Genomic DNA, 12574 nt, shown 5'->3' with positions numbered 1-12574 from the left:
CTTGCCAAGATGCAGGAGCTCTTCAGAGAACATGTGAATAAATATGCAAAAGAGTGTTTGAGGCAGCTTTCAATGAAATAACACACAGGAAATGATACAGCACACATGACTTGATCAATTTCACATTTTTATTTTTCCTCTATAATCTTCATATATTCGTTTTGAATATTTTATTGTGCGGTATACAATTTGAATACAGTATTGTGGACTTTTTTTTGTTTTGTCTTTAAAGTTCCTTAAAAACAATAAAAAGGAGGGGAACTTTCATCTGATCCAGTAAAAACGTGTCAATGGGAGTTTGTGCAGCAGTAATTCTTTTAAAGTTTAACAAAGCTAATATTAAATCAAGATTTTAGTGTCCTTTCTGTGTCTACATCTGAAGTGTGATTTTAACACTGTAATGCACCAAACCTTAATCATATTTTTGGAATAATCTTGATTATGACACTAGATGGAGCACTAGACTACATCATGCTTACTGCTTTATGCAGGTCCCATTCATGCAATACCAGGAAGTTTAGAATAAGCACATGCTGTGTGATGCAAAAAAAATGTACACAGTTGGTAAACTGCAACAGTTATTATAGACCTAGTGATTGCTATTAAAGTAAAACTAGTATGCTATCAGAGGCCACTGTCCTCAAAAAAAGGAAATTGGAACAATTCTGAAAAACAATTGATATTTGTATGGAACAAGGAAATGAGACTGAGGTGCTTTCACGCCATTCACTCCAAAAAAAAAAAAAAAAAAAAAAAAAAACTTTGTAAAGTGTTTGAGGACATGAATGTCACGTGTTGTCATTGTGAGGCCTGTTGCACGAATCGTTTCGGTTTTAACCCAGGTATGTTTGTGTTTAGTTTGGTTTTCAGTGAGTTTTGTCATCATGCTACACGCTAGATGATAGTAATTGACCAATATTTCATGTTGAAAGCTCTATAAACTCCCTAAAGATGAGACCATGTAACATTTAAGTTGAGTTTCTGTATGCTATTTGTGCACCGTTAAACTACAACAGAGAAAAGCAACATTTGAAACGCTATTTGAACAATGTATGTTCATGTGGTCGGAAAAAAATAAATAAATATAGACATCCAGCCAGAGAATAAATGTGAAAAAGAAAAGGTGTGATGCATGACACTAATAATTCAAGTAAATATTTAATCATCTTCTTGCGGGGACATTTTCATACACGGGCTGCTCCATTGGTTTCTGCAGGGAAACACAAACACAATCAGAATTCTGCAGATGTGACTATCTTCGGTTTCTCTACAAAGTTTAATCTGCTGTTTTGTTTAAAAAAACTTCTACTACAGAACAGACGTTAACACGTAGCAGCAAGAGGAAATGATATCAATCTCGTTTATCACATGACTTATTAACTGGTTAAAACATCGAACTGATTACAGATTATTTCTGATGGTTGGTCAGCCAATGCACTGAGAATGACAGTCTTTCTCAGGACCAAAGATAAATGTTTGTGACCAGTGACTGCTAAAGCGTCATTTCACCTCAGAGAATCATGAACCGCAGAGCAGATGCAGCTCGAGAGCAGACTTCAGCACAAGTCACATGGCTTACCAACTCTATGTTCAACTCTCTTTTCAATGCAAAACTAATCTTATAAAAGTGGCATTGTATGGGTTATTTGAGAATAAAAAGCCAGTTTATTCAGGGACCAAGCACTAAAGGTATGTAGGCACGTATTGTCGCCATTTTGTTTTCCTCTTCTTCCTCCGCTCATGAAGTCTTTGGCAGCCCATAGAAAATATTGTGGGAAAGTTCTGGGAAATTTGGCGCACAAATATAAGACTCATTATATTAGATATATTAATATAAGTCTCAACATTAATCAAATAAATTTGGAGTATTTGACTCAAACTCTCTAGCACCACCAACGTGCCGAAAATAGCACTCATGTGTTCCTTTTTCAAACTCTTCCTAGACCCTTTTGTCAGATTTCCACCTAAATATGCTCAGATCATATTCAGACTGGTATGCAAAAAAATATTTTTGATTGGCCAAACCATTTTTTGGTTACATCGCTGTAGCAAATTTGGCAAAGTTTGAGCTAACACAAACATGAGGCTATATCTCCGCATTGCATTAGCAGATTCCAACCAAAATTGGTGTGTGCTATTCCGAGCATGACCTAAAGGAACACGAACAGTTTCAGCAAAGTGCCACCAACTGATAAAGAGATACAAAGAAATTGACTTTTCACAGTCTTACCATTTTTCCTTTAGTTGGTTTAAACAATGCTGGTTCGGTTCTGTCTTCCACTTGTGTCTGGACTGTATTAACAGTTTAAATATTGTATCAAAATTTATGTTTTAGAAAAGATAAATATTTGTACAGACATATTGCTTGTTCTGCTGACCTGTTTTTCTATATTTCCAGCAGATGAAACACATCACGACTGCAGCTACAATCAACAGAGATCCAGCGGCCGTAGAAATCAGCGCTGTGTAAACTATAGGTAAACCCTGATCTGTAACGGACACAATTTACCATTAATGTGAGTGAATATGTTTATCTGATCTACAAGAAACACTGAAACATCAACAACGTATAACCAAGAGATCAGTTTAATCACAAAAATTTCAATACCAACAAACCTGCACATGTGTGACAGAGTTTGCTGATGTCCAGATGTGTGGTCTGGTTTGTGATGGGATTGTTGATCACACAGCTGTAGCTGTTTTTCTCCTGATATTCCACCTCCAGAGGTAGAGCGAGACTGATGCTGAGATCAGACACACTGATGCTCGACAATAAACTGTTTCCTTTGTACCAGGAGAGAGTCACATGACCCACATTCACCACTGAACACAACAGTGAACAATATGATGATCCTGATGATGATGAAGAACAGTCTCTGGTAATGTCAGGAATAAGCAGATGAGCTAGGAAACAAGAGAATTAACAGACATGTGAAAATTTTTTAATTTGTGGTGCTGTTAATTACCACAAAAAAAGTATTTTAAATTGTCTAGAAGAAAAGATACGGCGCCCCTAAAGGGTCATTGTGGTGGAAAAAATCAGAGTGAGTGAAAAAATTTGGGGTGGGTGGAAAAATATATTTTTTATTATTTTTTGCGATCTCTCACAAAACTTTTGCATTCTCTCGCAAATATATTTGCATTCTCTTACAAAACCAGTTGAGCTCGGTAAACACTTCCTGTTTACTTTACAGCTTGAAGTGGTTCATACAGCTCCATAATGTGGCACAGACTATGAATTTAGCCATCCGATGTTTTACATTAATCGTTTCAGTATGTCCCAAAGCTGTACCTTTATAAGCAAGCTACTTTGTCTAAGTTCAAAATAAAACTCTATGAACATCTCCATTGTGAACTTATGGAGCTGTATGAACCACTACAAGCTGTATAGTAAACAGGAAGTGTTCGTACAAGCTCAACTGGCTTTGTGAGGGAATGCAAATGTTTTGGGAGAGAATGCAAAAGTTTTGCGTGGGAATGAAAATATGTTTGCGAGAGAACACAAAAGTTTCGCGAGGGAATGAAATGGTCTTTACGAGAGAACGCAAGCTTTGTGAGGGATATTTTTTTCCTCCCACCCCAAATATTTTCACTCACTCTGATTTTTTTCCACCACAATGAAAATTAGGGGCTCCGTAAAAAGCAAAAATCTGGGTTATCCATTGAAATGCTGATAATGGAGGTTTTAACTGTTTTCAGTCCCCCACTCACTTTAAGTGAGTGCCTCACTGTAATGTCCATTAAAAAAGGGATGACTCGGAATTGTTTGTGTGTATGTGTTAATATGCTACAAATGCAGTCAAATAAGTTTTTAAGCTCTTTTAAGCTTGTATTCTTTTAATTGAACAAGAATATGTTAGTGTTTGAATAAATTATCTTACTCACCATAGACAGAAACATTGAATGTTTTTGATGACAGTTTAGGTCCACTTATCTTCACTTCATAGTCTCCAGCGTGTTGAGTTGTGATGTTTGTGATGGTCAGAGATCCAGTTTGATTGTCCAGCTTCAGTCTGTCTCTGAATCTCTCATCAGTACCATTATATGTGGAGAAGATTGCAGGATTTCTGTTGATTTCAGCTATCAGAACGTGTTCAGCTACAACATTCCACAGTATGTTATCGTCTTCATGTATTTCAGTAAGATCAGTGTTTAGAGTGACAGTATCTCCCTCCATCACTGACACTGTCTCACTAAACACACCTGAAGAACATGTTTAATCACAGATTACTGCTCTAATGCAGATACATTTATTTTTCTATTATTTTAAATTAATATAAATTAAATTAGCATGTTTCATATCTTGGTGTTTGGCTCATTAAAACAGGCTCGCTGAAAACAGTAGCAGAGGTGTTATTACTGTGATACAGGAAGAAATTAAATCAGGCCATAAAAATATATTTGTAACTTACCAATCAGACACCAACTGCACAAACTGAACAAACCAAGTGTGTGAAACATTTTCTTCAATTGTTCAGTGAAAATTCAGAAGTTATAATAAGAATATCTGCTGATAAATATCAGTCTGATGTGAATTTACCCACAACAGAATTTGGCCCTCCTAGTTCACACACACACACACACACACACACACACACACACACAAAGACTCTCTGATCTGTGGTGTGATAGTCTGTATGATCACATGTTAGTTTGGGGACCAATTCTCACCAAAAACTATTAACTATGACTTTTGTCTCAATAGTAACAGTAATAGTAGTTTGCAATGTTTTTGTTAAGTTTAGATATGAGATAAGATTAAGATTAGATATGAGATAATATGTGCTTTATAAGTACTAATAAACAATAATAATCACACACACTAATAAATCATGTGAATATTGGATTAGTCAACCTGTATTTCATGATCTTTGGATATTGACACCTTATGAATTTTAAAGTGTTTTATAAGCATTCAATTGTTGTAAAAGGCAAAGATCATCTCACATTGCCAATCTTACTGAGCTGTGACACATGCAGCTGAGTTTCTGAGTCAAACTGAAACATGCTGTGGTCAGTTTTCTTCAGAAATGATTTGATTTGATCTGTTAGGGGGGCAAAGTTCTTGTGCCACACAGTGGCTGTTCAGTTTCATCTGTGTATAGTTTGTTCGTGAAGGGCTTCTTCCTGTGCTGTGGTTATTAAGCTTATAGTCACAGTATACTGACTTTTCTCCTACACTGAACAATCACATGAGTATTATCACTATGTCGGAGACAGGCTAGGGTTTAAATCACTCTCAAATTAATTTGGTTTTGACACAATATTTACACTAACCAATCACAACACACACTGGTCCAGCTGACCAATCACAACACACACTGGTCCAGCTGACCAATCACAACACACAGTGACCAACCACAACACGCACTGACTCACCTAACCAATCACAACACACACTGATCCAGCTAACCAATCACAGCACACACTGGCCAAGCTAAGCAATCAGAACACACACTGGCCCACACTGTAAAACCCGACAAGTTAACTTAACTCAAACCGTTTGAGTAAACAGATTACCTTGATTTAAACCATGTAAGTTTTAAAACTTTGCATTCAAGTAATTAAGTGATTAACTAAGTGCTGATTGAGAATTAGTGATGAACAGCTGCTGTTAACAAACAGAATCACTGAAGAAAAGAGAAACACAAGAACTACTACAACTGACTTCAGACACAGACTTAGATGAAATCAACTGAAATAAAATACATGAAATCTCTCAAGATCTGATTAAACAACCCCACAAACAGCATCAGCAGCTGCACTTATGAATAACCAGACTGACTTTATTTCTGTCAGACGTCTACAGAAGATCTTATTGAGAATGAACTAAGGTTTAGATGTTGATTTATTGTTTCATTTGAAGTAACCATGTTAGAGATCAGTGTTTGCTTTAGTTGGGCTCTTGACCCTTGATTTCTCTCTTAGTCTTTTCTCTGGCTGTTATAACTGTGTGTTTTAAAGCATATTTGTTGTAACTCAAAAGCCCAGAAGAAATGCCATCAGGTGTTAACCTGTACCTAGGTGTAGGTTGTTATACTTCTGTAAGTCTATTCTCTGATGAAATAAGTGTTGTGTAATTTGATTGATTGTAGTAAAAGTGATTCTAAGAGGAAGTGGTTCTGTGATAATCAGTTAATATGAATGACTTTTCAAACAGTGTGCTCTTCTACGGTGTCAAACAGTCACACAAAGACATCAATAATCAGAATATGAACCTCAACAATGGTGACCATAAAAAAAAAAAAAAATGCTGCAGAGCATGATGGGAGCCATGGATGAGTTTTATACTACAATAGTACCCAGCATGCATTGCAGCATGTTTTTTTCATCACCATTGTTGAGGTTCATATTCTGATTATTAATCTCTGTGTTTGACCAACTACTAGTATAGAAGAAAAATGTATGTGTAGAACATGTTTAAAAATTCATTTTTATATTAACTGAATATCACAGAATCACTGGCTCTTCGTGTCATTTTTACTAGAATGACTTCTAGTAATTACAAAACACCTACTTCATCAGAGATTAGACTCTGTATGGATCAATAATTGTGAATAATAATGAATAACTATCATAACCTATATAAAGTATAAAAACCTACACCTAGATACAGGCTTACACCTGATGACATTTCTTCTGGGCTTTTGGTTTACAACAAATATGTTTTAGAAACACATGGTTATAACAGCCAGAGAAAAGACTAAGACAGAAATCAAGGGTCAAGAGCCCAACTAAAGCAAACACTGATCTCTAACATGGTTACTTCAAATGAAACAATAAATCAACATCTAAACCTTAGTTCATTCTCAATAAGATCTTCTGTAGACGTCTGACAGAAATAAAGTCAGTCTGGTTATTAATAAGTGGAGCTGGTGATGCTGTTTGTGGGTTGTTTAATCAGATCTTGAGAGATTTCATGTATTTTATTTCAGTTGATTTCATCTAAGGCTGTGTCTGAAGTCAGTTGTAGTAGTTCTTGTGTTTCTCTTTTCTTCAGTGATTCTGTTTGTTAACAGCAGCTGTTCATCACTAATTCACAATTATCACTCAGTTAATCACTTCATTACTTAATTGCAATGTATATATTCTTTCAGTGAACTTAACTGAATTAAGTTCGGAGTACTCGTAACTGTTAGTTTTTTCAGCTTGAATGGTTTAAGGCAATCGGTTTCCTCAAACAGTTTGAGTTAACATAACTTGTCAAGTTTGAGTAAGGCTGTGTCTGAAGTCAGCTGTAGTTCCTTTCTCTCTTTTCTTCAGTGATTCTGTTTGTTAACAGCAGGTGTTCATCACTAAAGCTCAATTATCACTCAATTAATCACTTAATCACTTAATTGCAATGTACTTCTTCTTTCAGTGAACTCAACTGAATTAAGTTCAGAGTACTTATAACTGTTAGTTTTTTCAACTTAAACGGTTTAAGGCAATCGGTTTCCTCAAATGGTTTGAGTTAACATAACTTAAGGATATCTGTTTACTCAAACCGTTTGAGTTAAGTTTACTTGTCGGGTGTTACAGTCAAGGCAATCGGTTTACTCAAACGATTTGAGTTAAGTTAACTTGTCAGGTTTTACAGTGCACCTAACCAATCCGAACATACTGACTCAGCTAACCAATCACAACACACACTGGCCCAGCTAACCAATCACAACACACACTGACCAACCACAACACACACTGGCCCAGCTAACCAATCACAACACAGACTGGCCCAGCTAACCAATCACAACACACACTGGCCCAGCAAACCAATCACAACACACACTGGCCCAGCTAACCAATCACAACACACACTGACCAACCACGACACACATTGGCCCACATAACCTATCACAACACACTCTGGCCCAGCTAACTAATCAGAACACACACTGGCCAATCTAACCAATCACACACTGGCCGAGCTAACCAATCAAAACACACACTGGCCCAGCTAACCAATCACAACACACACTGACCAACCACAACACAGACTGACCCACTTAACCTATCACAACACACACTGGCTCAACTAACCAATCACAACACACACTGGTCCAGCTAACCAATCACAACACAAATTGACCCAGCTAACCAATCACAACACACACTGGCCCAGCTAACCAATCACAACACACACTGACCAACCACAACACAGACTGACCCACCTAACCTATCACAACACACACTGGCTCAACTAACAAATCACAACACACACTGGTCCAGCTAACCAATCACAACACACACTGACCCAACTAACCAATCACAACACACACTGGCCCAGCTAACCAATCACAACACACACTGGCCTAGCTAACCAATCAAAACACACACTGGCCTAGCTAACCAATCAAAACACACACTGGCCCAGTTAACCAATCACAAAAGACACTGACCCAGCTAACCAATCACAACATACCGACCCAGCTAACCAATCCCACACTAGAAGAGCTAACCAATCACAGCACACATTGACCCAGCTAACCAATCACAACACACACTAGCCCAGCAAACCAGTCACACCACACACTGACCCAGCTAAGCAATCACACCACACACTGACCAACCACAACATACACTGGCCCACCTAACCTATCACAACACACACTGGCCCAGCTAACTAATTACAACACACACTGGCCCAGCTAACCTATCACAACACACACTGGCCCAGCTAACAAATCACAACACACTGGCCCAGCTAACCTATCACAACACACACTGGCCCAGCTAACAAATCACAGCACACACTGGCCCAGCTAACCAATCACAACACACACTGGCCCAGCTAACAAATCACAGCACACACTGGCCAAGCTAACCTATCACAACACACACTGGCCCAGCTAACAAATCACAGCACACACTAGCCCAGCTAACCTATCACAACACACACTGGCCCAGCTGACCAACCACAACACACACTGACCCACCTGACCAATCACAACACACACTGGCCTAGCTAACCAATCAAAACACACACTGGCCTAGCTAACCAATCAAAACACACACTGGCCCAGTTAACCAATCACAAAAGACACTGACCCAGCTAACCAATCACAACATACCGACCCAGCTAACCAATCCCACACTAGAAGAGCTAACCAATCACAGCACACATTGACCCAGCTAACCAATCACAACACACACTAGCCCAACTAACCAATCACAACACACACTGGCCCAGCTAACCAATCACAACACACACTGGCCTAGCTAACCAATCAAAACACACACTGGCCTAGCTAACCAATCAAAACACACACTGGCCCAGTTAACCAATCACAAAAGACACTGACCCAGCTAACCAATCACAACACACACTAGCCCAGCAAACCAGTCACACCACACACTGACCCAGCTAAGCAATCACACCACACACTGACCAACCACAACATACACTGGCCCACCTAACCTATCACAACACACACTGGCCCAGCTAACTAATTACAACACACACTGGCCCAGCTAACCTATCACAACACACACTGGCCCAGCTAACAAATCACAACACACTGGCCCAGCTAACCTATCACAACACACACTGGCCCAGCTAACAAATCACAGCACACACTGGCCCAGCTAACCAATCACAACACACACTGGCCCAGCTAACAAATCACAGCACACACTGGCCAAGCTAACCTATCACAACACACACTGGCCCAGCTAACAAATCACAGCACACACTAGCCCAGCTAACCTATCACAACACACACTGGCCCAGCTGACCAACCACAACACACACTGACCCACCTGACCAATCACAACACACACTGGCCCAGCTAACCAATCACAACACACACTGGCCCAGCTAACCAATCAAAGCACACACTGCAGGAGACGAATTTGAAAAAAAAAAAAAAAGTTTTTTTTTTTTTTTTTCACACAAAAAGTAGCCTATTTTCTTATCTTACTAAAATGTTTCTGGACCTAGTTAGTGTGAGGATCCTTTCTGTCTACGTGAGGTTCAGAGAGCTCTCAGAATTCATACAAAATATCTTAATTTGTGTTCCAAAAATGAACAGAGGTCATACAGGTTTAGAACGACACGAGGTTGAGTAATTGATGACAGAATTCTCATTTTTGGGTGAACTAACCATTTAAGTGCACACATACTCTAAAATCACATATGTGTGTACAAACAATTTATAAATGAGGCTCCATGTGTTTTGTGCTGCTCACACTATAAAACAATCACAGAATAAATAGCAAACCTGGGTTTGGGCCTCATTTCCTGCAGGTGAGCAGCTGTAACGGTTCTGAAATAAATATAACCACACCTTTTATACCTTCATAAAAAGAGCATGCAGTATCAAAATAATTTCACAAATAGTAATTCTACCATCATGTTGTTCTGCTGCAATGCTTGGCATTAGCAGTCCCAGGTGTATTTTACACCGGCTTCGATCGCGCCATCATGTGGCGAAAACAACAAATAGCACCTATCAGTCTTCTGTGATGAACATTTTTATTTAGTTTGTAATATTTAGCTACTTAAAATATAGAAGAAACATTCATTAGAATACAGTTTTCATATTGAAGGGCTTGCTCCATTGTTTTGACACAACATTTGTTATTTGCCTTCGAGCTAACTTTAACGAGTAACCTTACTTTCGCTTTCACTTGACAAGGTGTGTTCTCACACACTGCACAGACAGTGCATTCTGAGGATGTTTTTATAGGGGTGGCCAGGAAGGGGCCAGCAACCAGTCAGGGGTGGCACAGAAATCTACATAATCTCAATAGAAAAATGTGTTTGACTTTAATGTAGAGGACAGTTTTAGTGCCTAAAACACAAGTGAGTATAATTGATTTCTAAGTATTGTAACTGTAATTGAGATTTTTGTGTATTAGATCAAATAATACTAAGTGAATGTTTTTTTTTTTTTTTTTTTTGTATTATTCCTCACCTCCAGGTATTATAGTTTTACTAAAGTGGCTCACTATAGCTTTATTGCTCAATCAGCTTGAAACTCCCAAATTCTTGTTCTCCAACATTGCATACTCGAGGATGAGACATGCGGATAGTGATTAAAATATGTGAAAAACGCCGGAAGTCAACAGTAGACATAAATGCCAGAATGTAAAAATTATTATTATTTTTTTTTTTAGTAAAAGTCTACTGAGCTCACATTAATTTTTTTTTTTTGCATTAAATTGCAAATAAAACTATACATATCTGCTTCTGCCTTATATTTTTCTCTTAAATTGCAGAATATATTAACAAGCATTTGAGAGACGTTCTTGTGTTCTAACCCTATGCCTATACATGCACAGTTTACTGTTGAAGAATGCGCCGTGGGCACAGTGGGAAAGTGTGGCTCCGCCCCCGTCTGAGAAACGGAACACCTGAGAATCTACGCACTGCACTCGGTCGGATCTCGATGTTGGTCTGCGTCTGTCACCGCAGTGTGAATTGACCTTATAATGACAGAACACTCTGTATTTAGACAGAATCCGCATTAATTCAAAATGAAGGTCTTTATTTTGTGCATCATATTGTGTGCATTATCCGTGTCTGGTAAGACATCTATTTATAAAACTCTCTTTGATAGCAACCTACAAAAAGAAAGCGATGGAGATGTTAGTCACTTAACACTGGACAGAAATGTATTCTTTTTAACTGTTTTAAATAGTTGCTGGTTTAGTTTTACATGTTGATATGTTTTGTGCGGAGATAAAAATTATGGTTGGTAAAAGTAAACAAATTAATATAGTTGTAATTAACAAACGTAAAAAATATAGCATATTACAATCACGAATGAATACACACATATAAAAAATTAGTATATGAATTAAGACGTGGTTTGTATACAGCTGTATTACTGTGAGATCATCATCTGTGAGACTCGTGGATGTTTGTGTGATGAGTGAATGTTTAAATCATTAATTAATTATTCTGTTTTATTTTTCATGTGTCATATACTGCATTAGAAACAGTTCTCTACTAACAGTCTGTTATTTCTTCTTCAGTTTTGTCCGATGTTGGTGAAGATGTAGTGTCAGTGTCAGTGATGGAGGGTGATTCAGTCTGTCTATACACTGGACTTATTAATTCCCAGCAAGAAAGAATAAAATGGTATTTCATTGACACTCGCATCGCTCAAATCACTGGAGATCAGATTAAGATCTGTACAGATGATGAGTGTCCTGAGAGATTCAGAGACAGACTGAAGCTGGACAATCAGACTGGATCTCTGACCATCATGAACACCAGAAACACAGACTCTGGAGTTTATAAACTAGAGATCATCAGCCGAAACACTGAAATAATATTCAATGTTACTGTTCTAGGTGAGTCATTTAGTGAATGTTGTGTTTGAATCTCTTCATTAGTAATTATTGCAGTAACATTCATGGCTACTTTACCAGCACCTGTAAATGAATTCAGTTCAGTTTAAAACTATATAATTAGTCTTGACAGACAGGGTCTCATGTTGGTTTGTATTACAGCCGTTTCTGCTGAACTTGATAAAATGAAGAAAACGGGAGAATCTTTCAGATTAGATCCTGGTGAAATAATAAAGCCATATACTGTGATGAAGTGGTATTTTAACAACATCCACATCACTGAAATCACTGGAGATCA

The 12574-nt window shown here is 38.0% G+C and overlaps 1 long non-coding RNA gene across 1 annotated transcript; it reads right to left on the bottom strand.

Annotated features, from left to right (window-relative positions):
• Nucleotides 1–399: 399 nt before the first annotated feature.
• On the bottom strand, nt 400–2434 carry LOC113040259 (uncharacterized). The gene is made up of 3 exons (XR_003275166.1): nt 2379–2434; nt 2231–2292; nt 400–1210 (listed from the first exon to the last, which is right to left on the bottom strand). It is a non-coding gene; the product is annotated as an uncharacterized LOC113040259 (long non-coding RNA).
• Between the last annotated feature and the right edge of the window lie 10140 nt (nt 2435–12574).

Source organism: Carassius auratus, chromosome 22 (genome assembly GCF_003368295.1).
Source record: "Carassius auratus strain Wakin chromosome 22, ASM336829v1, whole genome shotgun sequence".
NCBI classification, from domain to species: Eukaryota; Metazoa; Chordata; class Actinopteri; order Cypriniformes; family Cyprinidae; genus Carassius; species Carassius auratus.
This window is presented reverse-complemented; position numbering and strand designations above follow the sequence as displayed.